At 41.0% G+C, this 18438-nt stretch overlaps 1 protein-coding gene across 3 annotated transcripts in view; it reads right to left on the bottom strand.

The window, feature by feature from the left end:
• The window catches only part of fbln2 (fibulin 2), a 68297-nt gene extending 66838 nt beyond the window's left edge, over positions 1 to 1459 (bottom strand). For 2 of the 3 annotated variants that reach the window (XM_084927429.1, XM_084927430.1), the window contains exon 1: positions 1355 to 1459. The gene's annotated coding sequence lies outside the window, so the exon portion shown is untranslated. The remainder of the gene's footprint in view (positions 1 to 1354) is intronic. The other variant, XM_084927428.1, reaches the window with a different exon arrangement.
• Between the last annotated feature and the right edge of the window lie 16979 nt (positions 1460 to 18438).

The following is an 18438-nucleotide window of genomic DNA, read 5'->3' on the forward strand; positions in this document are numbered from 1 at the left end:
CCAGAAAGTAGGGGAACTACACGAAATCGAAGCCAAATTTATATAAAGTAGAGACCTGTAATGAGCCAATTATTGCAACGCTGTTATTCACTCCGTAGCAACTGTGTATTACACTCTCTTAGAACCCTTTTCACCAACACAGTACTGGTGCCTAATCCAGAGCATATTTCCATTCGTTTTAGCTGCAAACATGAGTGGTGCTAGTGTCGAAAAGCAGGCAACAGCACAGGTCCTTGAAATTTCTGGTTTTAAACCACCAATGTGAACAAGTGTAGTTGGAGCTACCGCAAGAAACTTTCCCCCATTTGCTGGAAATTGTACCGACTTTTGAAATGTGATGCTAGCAACATTTGCCTCTCAAATGCAGGCAAGTTCTCAAAAGGCATCAAGGCTGAACTCTTTCCATCTCACAGCATCCTAATGGAAAAGAGGTGCACAATGCTAGCCCCTTTTAACTGCCCCTTTTCATACAGATGTATCTGTATAGATGTATCTGATGCAATGCAATAGCAGCTTACTTCATGCTATTCTGGAGGCTTTCTGTTACCAAACCTACAAGTTGGCTCATGACAGTGTGTCAGTGAAAGTGTCATGCACCTTTACTGCAGCAGACACAATAAAAGCTGGCAAGGAAGGGCTGCAGAGGAATGGAAATACAGCAGCCTGGTGTTTCCCAGAGCTGTGAGGGAGGGGGGGGGGGGATTCCTTCATTTCTGCCTGCCAAAACACACACACACACACCCACCTACACATACACCTATACACACACAGCTGAAGTAAGTAATGCATCGCTCTGACAAGGCCTGACAAAATAGTGTTTACTTTAAAAAAAAGTTTTCAGTACCAGTCTTCATCTGTGCAGTGCAAACTCGCTTTGGAGAGCAGGCAGAAATATTCATTTACACCGTTAGACGTTAAGAAAAGTCCCCCTCAGTAAACTCACGACCATATGGTGCAAACAAACTGTAAGCAACTCTACAATTTCGCCGCTGTTTTAATCTGTCTTCATCGCATCAGTAACTTTCTCTTGATTAATGAGTGCGGCTACAGCGGATTCAAACAGAAGGGTTTCGAAAGACTTTGCATCTTTTCGCACAAACAGCAGCAACCTGTCTTCACCTGATAACTGTGGGAAAGAAGTTGCTGCAACACCGCATTCAGACACGGAACAAACGTGAACACCGGAGAAAGTTTGGAAAAGCTCATCTGTGCTGAGCGACGCGTAAAAGTTCTCAGCGCAACATCCATGGAATTAAGCTCAGCCTGATTTTAACGACGGCGCACAGGCTGTCGACGAAAAGCTGCAAATACTGTTTAAGGAATAAAGCCGGGCAGAGACGCTGCTTTGTGTTACCTTGTAGAGAGCCGCCGGTCCTCTGTGCGCCTCCAAATGTGAACCTTTTGACCATCGACGTGCTGTTGGGACCAAGCAGGCAGGCTGAGGGGGAGGTACAAAAAGTTTCCCTGCTGGAGACTCCGGAGGAGATCCCATCCTGATCCATAATGAAGAGCAGGCTCTGCGGGCATGGGCCCACACAATACAACTGCTAAAGATTTGATTTGGCAGGACAGGTGTTAAAAATAACGAGTTGTTATTACAGTAATTAAAGAGTGAATTAAAACCGTGCCTATAAAGCAGACACAGGGCTCTTTTAAGGAGGACAATGCCCCTGGACTTGTTTCCAGCCCCCTTTTTCATTTCTATATTGAGGAGACTGACAAAAGTCTCACATTGACAGGTGACAAAGTAAAGTAAAAACCTAAGCCACTGAGCCCTACAGTGAGGGCAGCTCTGGTTCTGGTTATGCTGCCATGGTTTGGATCCTTGTCCTCTTACAGGGAAGCAAACCAGTCAAAGGCAGTTCTGAATGATCACTTTTATTCTTGTATGAAACATCTGATTTCTTCGAGGATGACATGCATAGAGCACGTAGCATCACCGAATGTTTGACGAGACCTGAAATAATGTCAGTGTATAGTTTTATATATCATAGAGATGTTATGTCTATAATGTCTTGCTTTTTTTTGCTTTGAGTGCTGATATTTGGTTATGTGCAGGTAAACAGTCATCATAAAGAGCAAAAACAGTTGACTGCATTGGCATAAATACAACCTGGAAGCCATCAGCGTTAGGAGAATGACACACAGGAAATGGTCCAGAGATGAATCAAACCCAGGCCCCTGCAGCAGGTGAGCTGAACCAACTGAGGTGCAGTGGCACCCGGGCAGAGGAAAGCACCGTTTTGGAAACAGGTTTGTGTCTGATTAAACCTAACAAAAGAGTGTTTTAACATTCAGACAGGCGATATGTACCCACACAGATTTGTTATGGGTCGTTCCAGAGGTTTAACTGATCAAATAAAGCTTCATAATCAAGACACTGAGAAAAAGATTGATGCGTTCACGTTGTTCTGTAAAGGGCTGTAAAGAGCCCAGCAGTGAGTACAGTCCTGTCCACCTGTCTACCTGCCTGCATGGCATCTTTTAGGTCGTTCTCTTTAACAATTTATTTTCACACTTTTTCTTCTTCTAAGGCAAAAAAAGCACTCGAGTACATATAGTAGATCACAGTTCATACATCACTGTTGCTGCAAACTGTCTTCAGGTCAGTTGTATGGTTGGTTTGCTGCAAATTTAAGCTGATATATGTTCAATTCACCAATAAACAGTCTGTAAGCGGCTCACAATACAACATTAAAACCATCTGGGTGGGTTTTAGGGTGTGGATTCTGTGGATAAAACTTGTTCCACACATTTTCAAGACATTTCCTGGGAAAAAGTTGGATTAATGCCTTGGACTCTTTGGTGAGTTCCTCAAGATGTTCGTGAGCAGTGTTTGGGAATGCTGCTGCTGTCAGAGAGTGTCATGGAGTGCATGTGTATTACAGGATAACATTGTCTCTAATGAGATGATCGTTTTTATTGATATTATATTCATATTCTTTTTATTCAAAAGCATCTGTCAGCAGTTTCTATCTTGTTTTGTGGTCTTCTAATGAGGACGCACCGCTGCTAAAAGCTACTGATGTGTTTAGTGACCAAAGATGATTTAGTATAGTCGGTTCGTGTTGAGAACTTGTTGTTACACATCTGTTTTCTGTTGTTTGTCAAGAAATATAGAGTGGTGGCTTGTAATTTCTGCTAATTGTAGTGTTTATGTTAACCTCTTGACATCTACCAGATCACTGGGATGGGGAGGGTTGTGTTGTTGTTTAACAATATGCTAAACAAATATAGTTTTAGAAACTTAAAGATCAAACTTGTTCGACACACCCCCGTTCAGCTTCCTTACTCTGTGTTGTAATTTTGCCTTCTGGGTATACCAAATATGGGTGGATGTAAATCGAATCCTAGCCCTAATTAGGTTTCCAGAAACCCATTGGAAATTTCTCAAAATGTCCCTTTTGTGGAGATCAAGAATTTTGGCAAATGTACAAAATGATTATTTCCTAATATTCCACATATACCAGAGTCATCATCTACTTTGACAGGAAGGTACTGAACTGAATGCATTCTGCTATCTTTCTCCTCTCATAGCTTGCTTTGTGCAGTAAAACATTATATGAGCAGTGCAACTGTGTTTCTGGGCTCCCTCATTTTTCCTTCAGAGCCATGTTGTTGGTCCCCAGAGTAAACTTAAGCCTCTGTCCACTGCTGCATCTTGAAGGGTCTCGCATGTACCTCTTAAATTGAAGGCTGTAACCTTGGTTAAACAAGAACCTTGTGCTCACTTCATAACTCATGATGCTGTCTGTCTCCCGCCAGTTGCACACCAGTCATGACACAAGGCCATGAGCTATCTTGACTGCACACAATGGACCCAATCTCCTTCAAACACAAGTCTGTTTTGGATTACCTGTCTGAGTACACGACTCCCTGGAGGCATAAATATACATGTCATCTATCTGAGCGTGTCTCTGCATTCACACATGTTAAAGAACTAACTTAGCTTTAGCCAATTTTAATATGTTCTCAGGGAGCATGGCCCTTAAACAGCAACTGGGATAAAGCTAAGCAAGTTTACAGCTAGGCCTATCTTGTGTCTTTTATTTGAAGTATCCCTCTTGGGCGTCATTTTATCATAAATTAGGAGTGTGGGTTCAAAGAGCACAGGGACACCAAGTTTTTGGGTGGAAATGTGGCATGCATGACATTTGAATGGACTCACTCATCATGCTGCAGCAAAGTAACACAATCGTAAGTCTGGACAACACCCAGCAGCTCATATAAAAGTCCTAATGAGGAACTGTCAGGGCCTGAGGTGAAGTGGTGTGATAAACACATCGGCCCTGATCGCAGATAAGGCCGCTGCCAGGGGAGTGGGCCTGCTTTCAAGTGGAGATGAAAGATGAGGTAAAACAATAGATTCAGAGTGTTCAGAGCTGGGTCAGTGGAAGGACATGTCAAAACTTGCTAGTAGGTCTACTTTAAAAAAAATAAAATCTGCTGTACCCTGGCCCAGCTGTCTTGTTTTTCCACATATAAAAATAGATTTGTCTGTGACACTCCTTTGAGTTAAATGCAGCTTTGTGTGATGTCGTACAGATGACACAGTGTACGATAACAAGATGAAAAACAGAGCTTGCCATGGTGTAGAGCACAAACTTGGGTTTTGCATGGACATAACAAGATCAGGCTAAGCCTGCTATAAAACACTGAGTGGGACTTCAAAACACATGAGTGAGATTTGTAGAAGCCCAGTGTGATGTCCAGGCAACGCAGCCAGACACAGACGAGCCTTTAGAAAGGCTGGAGCTGAGGCTCAGACAGACATACTTCACATGTGGGGTGACTCGTGAGCATCTGGCTCAGGGTTTGCTGGTGTCTTTGTTGTATGGTTTATTGATCACATGGGGGCCAAGCTGTTAGAACCAAAGGTTAAAATGACCCAGGATGATGTGGAATAGCAGGTTTAGTGCATAATGTGTTCAATTATCAATAGCTCATTTTTCATATACTGCAGCCTGTCACTGCTTTTAGCTAATGGTGCTACTCCCGAAATACCCTTTTTTGTCTTTCTCCTCATAAAAAGTCAATAAAGTTGTGACGTTAATGCTGCTGTTAACGTGGGATCGCTTCACTCTCAGAGGTCTAGAAAGACACGAGAAAAACAGGAGAGGAGAGGAAAATGAGAAACTGTCTTCAAAGAAGAAGAAACATGACATTCAAAGAATTCTCAAAATGAAATTAATGAAGAATTCTATCATTCTAAAAGTGGCAGCCTGTCACCAAAGAGCCAATAAACAGCTCAAACAGGAAACACGTGAGTGAACTCTCTAGTGGGCTGACGTGGAATGTGTAGCAGCAGGCATACAGGGAGTGCAGAATTATTAGGCAAATGAGTATTTTGTCCACATCATCCTCTTCATGCATGTTGTCTTACTCCAAGCTGTATAGGCTCGAAAGCCTACTACCAATTAAGCATATTAGGTGATGTGCATCTCTGTAATGAGAAGGGGTGTGGTCTAATGACATCAACACCCTATATCAGGTGTGCATAATTATTAGGCAACGTCCTTTCCTTTGGCAAAATGGGTCAAAAGAAGGACTTGACAGGCTCAGAAAAGTCAAAAATAGTGAGATATCTTGCAGAGGGATGCAGCAGCCTCAAAATTGCAAAGCTTCTGAAGCGTGATCATCGAACAATCAAGCGTTTCATTCAAAATAGTCAACAGGGTCGCAAGAAGCGTGTGGAAAAACCAAGGCGCCAAATAACTGCCCATGAACTGAGAAAAGTCAAGCGTGCAGCTGCCAAGATGCCACTTGCCACCAGTTTGGCCATATTTCAGAGCTGCAACATCACTGGAGTGCCCAAAAGCACAAGGTGTGCAATACTCAGAGACATGGCCAAGGTAAGAAAGGCTGAAAGACGACCACCACTGAACAAGACACATAAGCTGAAACGTCAAGACTGGGCCAAGAAATATCTCAAGACTGATTTTTCTAAGGTTTTATGGACTGATGAAATGAGAGTGAGTCTTGATGGGCCAGATGGATGGGCCCGTGGCTGGATTGGTAAAGGGCAGAGAGCTCCAGTCCGACTCAGACGCCAGCAAGGTGGAGGTGGAGTACTGGTTTGGGCTGGTATCATCAAAGATGAGCTTGTGGGGCCTTTTCGGGTTGAGGATGGAGTCAAGCTCAACTCCCAGTCCTACTGCCAGTTTCTGGAAGACACCTTCTTCAAGCAGTGGTACAGGAAGAAGTCTGCATCCTTCAAGAAAAACATGATTTTCATGCAGGACAATGCTCCATCACACGCGTCCAAGTACTCCACAGCGTGGCTGGCAAGAAAGGGTATAAAAGAAGAAAAACTAATGACATGGCCTCCTTGTTCACCTGATCTGAACCCCATTGAGAACCTGTGGTCCATCATCAAATGTGAGATTTACAAGGAGGGAAAACAGTACACCTCTCTGAACAGTGTCTGGGAGGCTGTGGTTGCTGCTGCACGCAATGTTGATGGTGAACAGATCAAAACACTGACAGAATCCATGGATGGCAGGCTTTTGAGTGTCCTTGCAAAGAAAGGTGGCTATATTGGTCGCTGATTTGTTTTTGTTTTGTTTTTGAATGTCAGAAATGTATATTTGTGAATGTGGAGATGTTATATTGGTGTCACTGGTAAAAATAAATAATTGAAATGGGTATATATTTGGTTTTTGTTAAGTTGCCTAATAATTATGCACAGTAATAGTCACCTGCACACACAGATATCCCCCTAAAATAGCTAAAACTAAAAACAAACTAAAAACTACTTCCAAAAACATTCAGCTTTGATATTAATGAGTTTTTTGGGTTCATTGAGAACATGGTTGTTGTTCAATAATAAAATTATTCCTCAAAAATACAACTTGCCTAATAATTCTGCACTCCCTGTATCTACCCTAACTGCTACAACATGAATTTCGATTTGTTCCGCTGTCTGGTGGGAGACACCAAAGATGTTGCTCCTCTTAGTGTGTCTTTTGTCATGTCTCCCTCCCATCACCTCCAACTGGTTCCAACAGTTGGCTACCCCTCCCTGAGCTTGGTTCTGCCAGAGGTTTCTTCCTGTTAAAAAGATGTTTTTCCTTCCCACTGTCACCAAGTTCTCGCTCAAAGAGGGGCGTCTGATTGTTGGGGTTTTCTTTGTATTATTGTCGGGTCTTTACCTGACAATATAAAGCACCTAGAGGTGACTGTTGTTGTTATTCGGTGCTATATAAAAAAAACTTAATTGAATTAAATGTAGTGCCATTTTGTTCCTACACCCGCTAATTGTGTTGTTTAATCGCCATGAAGCCACATTTAGTGAAAAGCAAACAAAGCATATCTGCACAAACACCTCATAACAACTATCAAGCATGGTGGGTGGTGGAGGGATGATGATTGGGGCTTGTTTTGTTGTCACAGGACCTGCGTATCCTGTAAACACCTTTGTATACTAAATCTTTCTAGAGGCAAATGTGAAGCTTGACTCAGCCAGACTCATGCAAGAGGACAATAATCTAACGCTCACCAGCAAATCTGCAAGTTATTGTTATTTCTTCTAAAGGTGATTGTACAAGGTGTTGAAGCATGGGGCACATTTACACAGTTTCAGCATTTTGGCCTCATTTTTATTGAATAAATAATTAAATTCAGTTAAATTTAATCAAAGCGCTTAAGCACACCGCACACATATCAGCACACATATGTGTTGCTGAGGTTGTGAATAAATAATCATTTTAGAACCTGGTCAGGACCAGATGTTATGATGATGATGATGATGATGAGTAATAACAATAATAATAATAATAATATTATCATGTCTTTTAGTTTGCTTCTTTGGCTACACATGACTCCCTATTATTGCCTTTTCAAAATTTTAATTGCAAAATGCACAAGCTATCTCAGACCACACCAAAAGACAAGCTGGTTCACATTAGCCACCTAATCATGCAGTCCCCTCATTACACAGGCTACACAGTGCACCTCAAACACCAGCATCTGCTCAGGAGTTCACACATGGGTCACCAAAATGCTGCATGTGACGTGATCATCATGCAAATGATCTACACATCCTGTCTTTATCATGTGTCATTGCTTTCTTAATAGTTTATACGCATTTCTGTTGATGTCTCAACTGACTCTAGTTTGCCTGGAATGGCGTTATTTAATTATGGGTGGAAATACAGTGAAACATAATGGAGATATTTAATTTTTGGAATGTTCTTGATTCAGTCCGTCTGCGTGTTTCTGGCTAAAAGAATAAATGCATTAAATTGCTTCCAGGCTAACTATGTTCAGAGTGTAATGTGTACTCAAAGTATAAATAAAATATTATGGGAACATTTTTTCCAAATCACTGACTGACGGGGAGACTAAAAGGTTTTGGGAATTTCTGCCAAAACCTTTTAGTCTGCAAATTCTTGTAGAACACGAAGGATTAGGACACGTATCCTCTGAAGTCAGTGACTGACAGCATCATGGCAGCACTATAGAAATATGTAGCCTGCGCACAAAGAGTCAGCACTGCGTACCATAAGCTCAGAAGATGGAGATGACTGGCCTTCACATGGGCCTCAGTCTGCAGGCTGATTTGCAGGACAAAAGTGAACTGTGAAGAGAGGAGGGAAGTGGGTGTGGTCATGCTCTGGAATCTCCTTTAGCCAGGCACTGTAGGGGACAAAGCAGCCCTGCCCCATATCTCTAACACTGGGTAAAGTAGCTAAAGGCCATTTATAAGTAAGTGCAAAGCATGCTGTCAGTGGACTGTTTCATAAGAATAATATGTGCTGAAATCTAGACTCTAATCCCTGCATAGAGTGGATCCATGCTGAGCTCCATCTGTGTTTGGATTTGCACATGAATGTACCGAGCACCCACAAGAGCTATGGCTCGAGCTAAATCAAAAACTGTCACCTGGGTGGAAGAAACAAAAGCCCACTGTCTGACCACCTTTCTACCCAAAAGGGTGCCGATTTGCACAAAACAGAATGAAGCTTTCCACTTATATTGTTAAAACAGTGTCACCAAACACAGTCAGTTTTGATGAATAAAATTGGACAAATGAGCATCACAATGCCAGGTCTGTGTTTGTGTCAGCTTGTCTGTGTTAGTGGCTGACCTGCCTCGTTTGGCGGTGCAGCTTGTTTGTGTGTTTGGACGGAGCAGAGCAAGCAAAGAGGAAGCACTGACAGACATGTGCTCTGACTGCTGCCTGTGCCAGTCAACAGGACGTTACGCTTTTCTCCTCTGTGCACTGATTGAGTTTAATAGCCTCATGTTGACTACTGAGGAACAAATAAGCAAGTAGGGAATTTAGCATTTAGGTCAAGACTAAAATTAGCAAATGTGGGCTGATGCATGTGTGTGTGAATATGGAAGTGAATGAAATAGTATTCAAAGAAATAAAGTAATTGTGATGCATTGTGAGTTGCATCTAGTCTATAAATTACTGACTTCTTGTGGTTGGCAATCTATGAGTGCATATATAGATTCCCATGGAATAGAATCAACCTGACTTCCAACTTTCTCATTTTCAACAAATGCTAGAGCTGGACTTTGGTTGTTTGCATAGTGTGGATAAACTTGTGGTCTTTGATGGGAAACAGACAGAAGACAAATGTGTTTAATGTGTGTTGGAACAGAGGTAGAACTACGAGTTAATGAGCAAATTACTGTAAGATTCATCATCTCAGCAGATAAGTTTTCTCTTAATGAGGACCTTGGTGATGCAGAGGAAATACAGCGTATCTAATTTAACACATTAGAAATTAAGGCCTTCATAGAGAAACAGACATCAGCTACTACCATGTTGGTTGTGATAAATGCGGCTCTCTACCAGGCAGACATGTGACAGGTCATTAGCGTTCTTAGTCATGAGAGCATTCTCAAACATTATGGACTTAATGTGACATTAAGTATAACCCAAAACTAGCAACTGAGCCTTTAAACTCATCGGACTTTTATCCAATTTCTTTTGTCAACTGCAAGGTCTGCTCCCTCGTGGGGCCATTAAGTAGAACGCAGGTTTAAGACACTCTTCAGAGCTGGAAGTTACATGCATCTGTTACTCTGCCTATAGAAAATAAGATAACAATAATACTGGGTACTGATGTGAAACTCAATTTGGGGATGAAATGTCTTGCTCATGTAGAACTGCTGCAGAGTCTAACAAGTAAACCAGAGAAGAAAAAAGTTTTCTTGAGAGTTAGCTAACTAAGATAATAAAGTAATGTACTTAAAAGACAGCTAACCTCTGTTCTTATTAATCTCTTATTACACACAAAAAGTGGAATCAGTTACCTCATAGCTATCCAGTATTTTATTTTGTTTTATTTTATTTTATTTTATTTTATTTTATTTTATTTTATTTTATTTTATTTTATTTTATTTTCTTTTATAGACAATTTAGTTGTACTTTCCTTTACTTCCTGCCAGTTAATGAACTGTTTTTATGCACTGCAATTATAAATTAAAATATATGCACAATGTTATAAAATGTCATGTCTTATCTAAAAGGTAATTTCGCCTATACTAAAGTAAAAAGATCTTTATATTAAGTGATTATTTTGATGAATCTGACTATTCGCACCCATTCAGTTAATCAGACTCTGATTTCATGAAATATGCATGGGCAAGTAGCAGGCACTCAGCGGGGAGCTTTGGATTCCAGGGGATGTTGCTCGATACGGAGGAGGCATCCAAATTATGCATTGCTCCAAATTGGCTCCCCATGTCTTCACACAGGAAGAAAAAAACATAGCATTACAGCCCAAAAGTTTCAACTGTGTAATTCTGACATCACCAACTGCAAATTGCTTGAAATGTTCCTTCATCCTCTTAACCCATACGGTTAGAAAGACCGGCTGCAGCAGAACTGATTCAATCCTGCACTGACAGAAAGATGTGTTTCTGTTCTGAGCTGATGAATGAGCCCTCAAGTAAAGCAAACATCCACAGCCTCAGCCTGTTATCGGCCTTTGTTGTGATGGAGCTGGGACTGAGCTAATGCTCAAAGCCTACCTTTAAACACAAAGCCACACCTGGAGGAGAGTCAGTGAAGCTGTGGCACTGAGAACTTCATCATGTCATAACACTCTGAACTTTGTCTTGAATGAACATCGCTTCTGTTAGACAAGGTTTATAAATATTACACATTGTCCTTGTTTACTCAGGAAAATCCCTGCCTGCAGATTTCTGGATCCTCATCCAGCTATTTTGGTCATGTTCATATCTTTATCAGGTCAGCAGTGCACTTTATGGTAAATGTATATAAAAAACAAACAAACTGAGAAGCAGAAAGGCTAATTCTGTCGAATTACAAATGTTATGATTTATTAAGCATAGCTGATGCTTTCAACAAACAAGCAAAAGCAGAATACTCAAACATTCTAGATGGCATTAAAAATGCAAGGTGCAAAACAGAAAATGAGAAAAACAAAGACAAATGAAAGATGAATAGCAAGAATGAATAAAAATGATAAACTGAAAAAGGATAGTGACAGTAAAAGATGGCATCGTAGGAAACTAAGTCTTATTTCTTATTCTTGGGCTCCCCGGGAGTCAGCTGTGGAACCTTCACATTACCAGTTGTTACAAATACTATGTCGACCTCTTAGCATCCACCAGGTTACAGGCAACCCATTAATATAAGAACAAACATTTGTTTTAGCTACCTGCCAAATGGGCAGTCATAAAGTTGCACTACTTGGAAATAAAAGAATAAAAGTGCTCAGTGTGTTCTTTCTCCAATCAGTTTATTACAACAGCTACTCAAATGAGTAGCCCTTGAATTCTGCAAATGTCGCCCCAATCAACAGTCATGCTGAATGTCAACAGTACACCATTGTTTCATGCAGCCTTGAAAGAGCAGTGGTTTTGGAGAAACTACAAAAAAATGCTCCTACTCCATATGGACAGCAGATTTGGCCGAGTCTGGGCAGCTCAGGGATTGCCGGGACAAAATAATACAATGTCTTCTAAAGGTTGTTGAGGAATGTGACTGTCATGTTGCATCACCACATCAAGCCCCTGAAGAGGTATTCACCTAGCGTCTCTGTTTAGGAATGCACCAAGCACACTTTTTAGTCTCACAGTAAAACCCAATGGGCCAGATCAGTTGTACACCACTGGTCCCACAGGCCAAAACCTCCATTTGTGTTCTGCTTAGTGATGTGTGTGTGTTGCTTAGCTGCTCAAACAGACAAACTGACCAGAATAAAACATCTGTCAGGTGGTGCTAATCCCGTGACATTAAAAGAGTGTTAGGAGTAAATGTGAATTCTAAAGAGGTTGATGTGACACATTTGCTCCAGGACATTCCAACATGATGATTAAAAGGGCTTTCAGGTGACATAATCCACCCCTTGGGCTGGGGTGTTGGAAGTCTTAGGCTCTGTGGCAATAAAACACACAACATGTGCTCGAGTCTCTAAGTGAACATCTCCAATGTCTCAGCAGAAAAGCACATTTGTTTTGCTCTGGATTTTATATAACTAATACACATGCTTCTTCAAGCTCAATGCAAACTGGATTTATACATTTTTCTGTTTCCTACATATCTTGTCTCACTGTATTCATGTTGCCATGTTAAAAAGATGTTTTACACATTGCTTGCCTCACCCGATGGCTGCAAGAAGCTGTTGCAAAAAAATATGGGACATGGCTTTGGCCCTGCTCTCTGGTCTGGTTTAAAACAGAACACGGAAACACAAGGTGAGAAAACCTCTCGTTTGAAGTAATCAAAATGTTTTGAACAGCAAAAAAAAGTTTAATAGCCACATAATCACCATCACCGTTATTGGCCACAAAAGGCTAACTGAGGTCCTCAGAGTCTATAACATATGACTTGAAACTGAAAACAGCTGTACAAAGAAAAACGTTCCAGATTTCATTTGGACTACTTTTTATTCAAATTTGCAAGTTAAAGCAATAAGATTATTAAGCAATAAGTCTAGACATCGGGGCTGCACCTAAATTGTTTCACCATCCCCAAAGGTGGAGGAAAGAGCCTTAGGCAAAGTGCCAGCCCAGTGTCACATTAGGAGGAGAGTTTTATGCATTAGTCATAATGGGTCATTCCACTCCGACAGTACTAGCCCGTCCAAGGCAGAGTAAGTGAGACACTAATAACCTTACAGACTGGCTGTAAAACGTTACACATTTCAAATGTGTGTAAAGAGTGTCTTAATAAAATGTAAGAGTATCAAGGTGTGATTTTGTTGAAAGCAAAAATTCCGGAACACCAAACTAAAAGAACCAACGTCTACACTTTAATGTGCGTTTGGCCTCATGCCTTAATGAAACTGCTGGCTCTGCTGATGACAGCAATGGGGTAACCGTGGTTACTTAAGCAAGCAAGCCAAGCTTTGAGTGACATCATACATTTCTCTATTGGTCACGTAACCCTCACCACCTCCCACTCCCTCAAATATCACATCATTCACACCTTGAGAGGCAGGTGTGTCACCCACAGGCTGGTGGGCGGGGCTGGTGGGCGGGGCTGCTGAAGTGGCGCACAGCTGTCCAGCAGTCAGGTTCTCAGGTCACATCTATATTTAGTCCACTTGTGTCATTAATGAGATAAAGACACATACACAGACACTCACACGATGTATATATATATATATATATATATATATATATATATATGTAAAATATATTTGTCCTCTTCAAAGCCGACTCCTTGAGAGGGGCTGAGACTATTTCACATCTACTGTTAATATTTCAGACTGACCATCTGTGATTTCACCGCTGACACCAGGAGGGACTGGCCATCTCTTGGATTTATGTAACATAATTGCCTCATGCTTTAAAGTTAAGTGTAACTATATAGTGTAGAAACTACATGATATACAGAGAGGGTAGATTAAATTGTTCATATCATGTTCAAGTGAAGTAAGTATGCGACACCCTCCCAGTCTGAAATTTCATGTTTTTATCTTGAACGTAATAAAATCATGTAGGATCTGTATGAAATTCAACAACTCAATTTGTTCTTGTTTAGATGTCATGATACAATCTAGTGAGAGTGGTTAGTTGCTGGACTCATGAAATTCACAAGATCACACGAGATCTCAAACTGCAGGGAAATCACCAGGGTTATAAGAGGCAGACAACTACACACACACCATGTGCATGCTATCGCTATTAATTGTGGTTTAACCTGTCAAGGACAAAAATGTACAGAAGACTCAGCCTGGATTGGTGGCGTGGTGATTAGTGCTGTTGCCTCACAGCAAGAAGGGCCTGGGTTCAAATCCACAATCTGGCTAGTTCGCAGTGGTTTCTTTCTGGGTATTCAGTTAAAAGTCATGCAGTTATTAGATTTAGGTTAATTGGCAATTCCAAATTACCTGTGAATGTGACAAATGGTTGTTTGTTTCTATGTGATAGGCTGTCCAGGGTGTACCCTGCCTCTTAACCTATCACGTTGGGGTTATGCCCCAGCCCCCCCTGCAACCCGGATGAGGATAGTCGTTGTAAATCCATGCAATTTTTAGGTTGACCAGACTCTAGACTTTGTTGAACATTATGTAATATGAAGACAACATGTAGTATTTAAGTGACCAAGTAATACTGGGGTAAAAGTTATTGAATAGTGTTGAAATAAAATGACAAAATTGTGAAGCATTACAATATTACTGCAACTTACTGCATCTAAACATGTTTCAATCGCGTTTTATCAACACAAAATGCACATGTTTATTGAATATGAATAAGTTGTGTTGATTTAACTCAGTTGCTTAAGTTTCTGCCAAAGCAAAACAGTTGTGTGCAACCAATGTCCACTATTGAATCAAGTAAATCCAACATGGCCTTTTTTTCAGTGTAGAATAGTTTACCTTTTTGGGGGCAACACAGTGGGGTGGTGGTTAGCACGGTTGTTCCACACCAAGAAGGTCCTGGGTTCATCCCCACCATCTGTGCGGAGCTTGCGTGTTCTCTCGATGTCTACTTGGGTTATTTCTGGGTACTCAGTTATATTAAATTTTATTTGTGCCAAATCACAACAACAGTTGCCTCGAGGTGCTTACTTCAGCATCCTCCCACAGTCCAAAGACATGCAATATGCGGTATTAGGTTAACTGGTGATTCTAAATTCCCCAGAGATGCAGATGGTTGTCTAACACTCTGTGTTAGCACTGCAACAGACTGGCAGCCTGTCATGGGTGTATCCTGCCTTTTGCCGTATTGGAGCTGGGATAGGTTCCAAATCCTGTTACCTTGAATTGGATAAGTTGGAGAGGATGGATGGATACAAGACTTTATAGTTCAAATGAACTCTCGTACATTTTTGGCATTACAGAAGAAGTGTAATCCCAAAATGCATAAGAGTAATCTGTCTTTGCATTTCAGTGTTCCAAATACAAAAAGAGGTGGAAGCTAACCAAGCTGTGAAACCTTTGCTCACACCCTCAATGAATGGTCAGTGAGCTGGATGCTAACAGGTTTCCATTCCAGGGTTCAGGCTGTCAATACTAAGTGGGTCAGGCTTGCAGAGTTCTTTGGCTACACTAATACACATTTCAAATTAAATGTCTATTTGGCTCGCTGCGACCTTGCTTCCCAGAATAAAATTCCATTAAAAGGGCAATAGGCTTGACATAGTGGAAGAGATCCAGCACTGAAAATGTACCAGTACATCTCACTTTGGTTTTATTTTTCAGCCTTCTGGGCTGAAAACTCAGAAATGCCAAAAAACTGTTTTGTGTAATGACTACTTGACCACAGGTATTTTAAGACAGAGATGTAGCACTCTCAGACTCTGAATTTCAGTCTATGGGAGAATTTGGTAGCAGCAAATATTAAGTTTAATTCATATTTCTACAGCGCCAAATCACATCAACAGTTGCCTCAAGGTGCTTTATATTGTAAGGTAGACTCTACAATATTACATACAGAGAAAACCCAACAATTATATGGCCCCCTATGAGCAAGAACTTTGGTGACAGTGGGAAGGAAAAGGAAAGAAAAACTCCCTATTAACAGGAAGAAACCTCTTCAGAACCAGGCTCAGGGAGGGGGGCTAAAACATGGCGGTAAAAGTATAACATCCTGGGGAAAAAAGGAAAAAAAAGCTTTTGAACCTTATTTTGATACAGAATCACCAAACTTTGAGTGCCCTGAGTCATTTCATCTGAGGATACAACAAAGGTTAACTTTAAGGACATGACTTCTTTGATTAGCATACACCCCAACAGAACCCAACATTGATGGTAGTGTTTTGCTATGCTTCAGCTCCTCTTAACTGTATCACTGAACTGGACCTCACTAGCATGTTTGTTCTGTTGGTGCCTTTTTGGAGCTGCAATTACGAGTCAAGTAGTATCACCTGCTGTATGGAACAAACCATCCAAGACCATATGTGCTCTTGGATGGTCACACAACTAAAACATCATTAGCTGATAACTTGGCATCACACACATATGGTCACTGGGTTTGCTGTAGCTCAGGAGGTAGAGCAGGAGGAAGGTTGGTGGTTTGACCCCTAGGTATTCCAGTCTGCATGCCAAATATCATTAAGCAAGATACGTAACCCCCAGATGGTCTCTGATGCATCCACCAGAGTATGAAAGTGTGTGAATGTTAGATAGAAAGTAGTGCTTTTAACGAGGCATGTTGTATGAAGTATTTTGAGTGCTCTGGGTTATTAGAAAAGCAGTTTATAAGAATGAGAATTAATTCTGTGAGTCTGTCATTATTTTATTCGTATTACTTTCTTTTCTTTTCTTTTACTTTCCTTTTAAATTCTATCTGATTATTTTATTGTACAGTACTTTGGTCAACAGTTGTTGTTTTTAAAAGTGCTATATAAGTAAAATTGATTGATTGATTGATTGATTGATTGAGTCCAATTACCATTTACCACTGCAGACAAAACAAACAAAACACAACACAGACAGAAGCAGCCAAAATACTACAGTTGAGCTTCTGGTACTGGGTATCTGTTATTTATACCTAGTACCAGATCATGAGCAAACGTGAGCACAGATTGGATTTTGTTTTGTCCTCAAAGTAAACCTCCAAATCCAATAACCATGGACACCACTTGTAAAGGTGTGCAAACAACAGACAGAGGGCATCAGTGAAGTTTCCCTAGGATTTTCCTTTTGTTATTCTTTAACATCTGCTGTATCTTTCTCTGTCTACATCAAACACAATGAAAACTTTTGCTCATTTATGCGCTTCATTATTGTTTGTCTCCGTGACTTCAAGCTTGCTAACTGTCCCGGCTGTATAGAAAGTAGACTTTCTAACTGTATGGTGCTCATTTGTTCGAATCATCCTGAACCCTTAAGGAATTATACAGTGCAATGTTTTTCTATTCATGAAAAGATTCTGTCATTTTTGGGGTGTGAGCAGGAGATTGATGCCACCTGGCCCTGGGACATTTCCTGATCAAAAATAGCTGTACCCGTACAGGGAGGAGTACCCAGAAAACATGGGTTGTTTTTATGTGGATCAAAATATGAAATATAACTTCACAAGTAAGGAAGAAGAGATATTAAAGTAAATCTTGTGCTGGTGCTGGAAACCTGATTTTGGCTGCCAAAGTAAGGGAACTTCCCTGTGGCATGTTCTCAGGGTGCATCTTATGTGATCCAGAGCTCTGCTGAGGCCTGTGGGAGCCGGGGCTGTGGGCAGCCTGCTGGATTTCACTGGAACACAGTTAACGCCATCTGTCTCAGCAGCTAATCAGTGTCTCACAACTTCCTGCACTCTCCTTTTCTGTCTGCAGCTAGTGGGAAGCAGAGACATGCAGGAAATCTGCAGAGGCTTTTCTCTCCTTTAGGTGCTTTGTTTCTACAGATAACATCTGTTTTAGCTTATAACATGACAATATACAGATCATCTGCAAGTCTTTATTGAACTAAAACTTTATAGCTATTTATCCTCTCTGCTCTACCTTATGGGGGAAGATTGTGTTACAACTGGGGCGAACTGTGCCACAAAGAGAAATTCAGACAGCACAGAGGATGTGTTGCAGAATGACAAAAGCACTCAAAGCACTTGAAGGACTTGATTTTCAGAACAAAAGCGTATACTTTTCCATTTGATCTTCCCCTTAAAGTATTCAGGCCTCTGCACAGACTTAGATAACCCCTGTAGAAGTCCCCAACAGTCTCTTTGTCTCAGCCAATATAAAGGATTTTTGATGGTAGACACTGCAGGGTGCATGTGCTGCTTGAAAGGGCTTCGTGGCAGGGACAGTGTGGCTGCTGGGAAGGGAGCACCCCAGCTTTATACCTCCATCACTGTCATTTAATGAAGATGCATGTGTATGCAAAACTACAACAGAGCCCATTTTTTAAATCCGTTAAAGGTGCTGCACACAGAGGTTTACCTTTTGACATGACTGTGAAATAAGCAGGAGTCAGAAATTTCAATAAAACATACATTACAGTAAGCTCGTTTTAAAGCCTCGCGCAGCTCTTATTTTCCCTTTTTACGTTGGGACAAGCATCTCTG

This window comes from Perissodus microlepis, chromosome 5 (assembly GCF_051167445.1).
Source record: "Perissodus microlepis isolate ML-2025 ecotype Zambia chromosome 5, ASM5116744v1, whole genome shotgun sequence".
In the NCBI taxonomy this organism is placed as follows: Eukaryota; Metazoa; Chordata; class Actinopteri; order Cichliformes; family Cichlidae; genus Perissodus; species Perissodus microlepis.